The sequence below is a fragment of the Selaginella moellendorffii genome, unplaced genomic scaffold (assembly GCF_000143415.4).
Source record: "Selaginella moellendorffii unplaced genomic scaffold, v1.0 SELMOscaffold_173, whole genome shotgun sequence".
Classification (NCBI taxonomy): Eukaryota; Viridiplantae; Streptophyta; class Lycopodiopsida; order Selaginellales; family Selaginellaceae; genus Selaginella; species Selaginella moellendorffii.
Window position 1 is genome coordinate 81,899 of NW_003314433.1, and position 3,199 is coordinate 85,097.

A 3,199-nucleotide genomic window follows, 5' to 3' on the forward strand; every position below is an offset into this window, starting at 1 on the left:
TACAAGTGATGCACAGAAGAGACAAATTCTGGCTGCCCTGGAGGAAAACTACCAAAGCCTCGTGGAAGAGCTATATCTAGGCAATGATTCCGAAGCTTCTGAAGCATTCAAGCAGAGGTGTTCTGGTCTTTTAGAGCGGAATGCAATCTTCCAGCAGAGTGCATTCAAAGACTTTGACAACCCGTCAACAGGAAAGCTCTTCTTGTGTGGTGCTAGCAGGGTTGGAAAGACCACAATAAAAAAAAACCTCTGCCGCATTGTGCTTCAACAGCAGGCATTGAGCTGCAACCACTTGTCTATGCGACCACCAAACAAAAGCTGCTCATTTGCGACCTGGCTGGACAGGAAGAGTTCCATGCTTTCCACCAGTACTTTCTCAGAGGAAGTGAGAAGGATCTCTTCTTGATCGTATGCAAGGTGGAGGATGACAATTGTGAGGTTTTCAAGCAGAATTTGGTTTACTGGCTGAGGTTCATCGCTTCACATCAATCAGCCTCACCCAAAAGGAAGCCCAGGGTCTTGATTGCCTTGAATTTTTTCACTCCAAAATGCAACTATGACCCAAAGGACGTGGTTTCTGCAATAATCTCTGACAAAGGCTATGGGCAAGTACTTGAGTTTGGGACAGATCTTTGTTTTGAGGTGGTGGCCACTCGAGTGAAAGATTTAAGGGGGATAAAAACCATGTTGGGGAGTTGCTTGGAAGAACTGCTGTCAGCCCAGCAACAAATACCACAGGAATGTCTCAAAGCAAAGAGGAAATTGGTACAAGGTGCCAGTCAGAAGAAGGTCATACCCCTAGACAAAGTTGGTGAAATCCTCTTGCCTAACAGTAGTTTCAAAAGTGACAAATTGGAAAAATTAGGTGGAAAAATTACAGCAAAATATTGGGAACACATGGTAGACTTCACTATTTATGTGAATGGCCTGAAGGAACTTCTAAAGGTCATCAAGTGAAGAGTTCTGAAGGTGTTGAATTGAATATCCCACCAAACTGGCTCGAGAAATTTGCTCCAGTACTTAAATATACATTGATCCTATTATTTATTGGGGCCAAAGTTGGAGGACATTTTGCTGGTATTGGAGAGATAGTGAATGCAATAGTGGATGAGATCAAGGGAAGCCTCATAAGTTTTTTGGATTCATGTCTTCTCAAAAGCAAGCTAACTAACTATCCCAAAGCAGAAGATGTGCAAGAAATATTTAAACTAGTGACAACTAAATTTGGGAAAGAAGAAAAACATGAGATAATCATGGAAAAATATTTTGTTCTTCATCCCATAATTTTGGAGGGAAAACAAATATGGGTTTGCAAAGGTATTTAGTATTTAAGATTTTTGTTTTATCTAACAAACACCATTCTAAAGCAGATCATTAATCTATATTTTTATGAGGTGCTCTAGCAAAAAGAAGGTAAATAAATATGCTTTATATAGTTATTACTATATATCTTTGGTATGATTCAAGTATATTTTGTAGCTGAAGTTAATGAGGTAAGTTTTATAAAATTATTCTTTCCTATTTATTTTAATGTTTCAGGTTCATTTCAGTGTTGAATATTTAATATTTTAAGTGAAGGAAAAGCTACCAAATATTTTATTTTTTATCCCATAATTTGGATGATAAAATAATATATATTTACAAAGGTATTTTATATTGAAATATATCTATAGCGCACCTTATCTCTCTCCCCTTAAGCCAACTGGAAAAGGGGCAATTGCTTGATGAGAGAGCCCTTAGTGGCTATTTTATCCCCATTTATCCCTCAAGGTTCCAAAGATCCACGGTGACAGTATATTTAAATCTCATCCCATGATCACATGTGTTACACTCACCCCCCTTCAGAGATGTCAATGTCCTCATTGACTATTGACTAGCAACCCCTACTGAGCTAAGGGGAACCAGCACCTCCATTTCCGCACTCAATCTACCAATCCTTCCATTGACTATTGACTAGCAACCCCTACTGAGCTAAGGGGAACCAGCACCTCCATTTCCGCACTCAATCTACCAATCCTTCCATTGTATAGACCAGCTATTCCATGTGAGGCAACTAGTCATCCACCCGTACCGCAGTCCTACGGTGGATACCTTCGTCCGTGGATACTCCACACAAGAGGAAGGACATCCGCAGTCCCACGGTGGATACCTTCGTCCGTGGATACTCCACACAAGAGGAAGGACATACGCATGGATGCCCAATACGTACGATTTCAAATTTAGGGGTAGGAATATACCTTGCTCAAGGGTATATTATACTTTTAAGTAGCCACTAATCAATGAGAATCGAACCCGCGCCATTTGCTCCGATACCAACTGTAGCGCACCTTATCTCTCTCCCCTTAAGCCAACTGGAAAAGGGGCAATTGCTTGATGAGAGAGCCCTTAGTGGCTATTTTATCCCCATTTATCCCCCAAGGTTCCAAAGATCCACGGTGACAGTATATCCAAATCTCATCCCATGATCACATGTGCTACAATATCCATGATTTTAGTTTTATCTAACAGAGGCTATGTAGGGCATTTAAAGTAAATCATTAATTATATATTTTACTCTTCATCCCATAATCCTGGATGAAAGAAAAATATGGATCTGCAAAGGTATTTAACATTTATGTTTTTAGTTTTATTTAACAAACACCATTTTAAAGTAGATCATCAATATATATTTTTACGAGGTAGTTTGGAAATATGAAGATAGATGAACATACTTTATATAATTATTACTATATGTCTTTGGAATGATTGGGGTATTTTTTTTTAAGAAAAGTTGATGAAGTAAGTTTGCATTATTGCTCTAAAATATTCTTTCATATTTATTCTAATGTTTCAAATTTATTTCAGCGTTGAATTTTTAATAATCCAAGTGAAGGAAAAACTAATCAAATGATTTCATATTAATGATATTTCAATATGAAAACTAAAATTGTGAAAGAAATTTACCAAAAGACAATTATGGCCAAATATTTTAATATCCATCCTATAACTTTGGATTATAAAATAGTATGGATTTTCAAAGGTATTTTATATTGAAATATATCTAAGATTTTAGTTTTATTTAACAATAACTATGTAGGGCATTTAAAATAAATTATTGATTATATTGATTTTTGAGACTATTTGGCAAGGCAATGATAAATCAAATGTCCTCTATATTGTTATAGCTATGGCAGAATGTTAGTTTTACTATGATTATGCT

At 36.9% G+C, this 3,199-nt stretch overlaps 1 protein-coding gene across 1 annotated transcript in view; it reads left to right on the forward strand.

The window, feature by feature from the left end:
* Positions 1-2,541, forward strand: part of LOC9638841 (protein TORNADO 1) — a 12,560-nt gene extending 10,019 nt beyond the window's left edge. Inside the window, exon 5 of the mRNA XM_024667452.1 lies at positions 2,520-2,541. The gene's annotated coding sequence lies outside the window, so the exon portion shown is untranslated. The remainder of the gene's footprint in view (positions 1-2,519) is intronic.
* Positions 2,542-3,199: the final 658 nt, after the last annotated feature.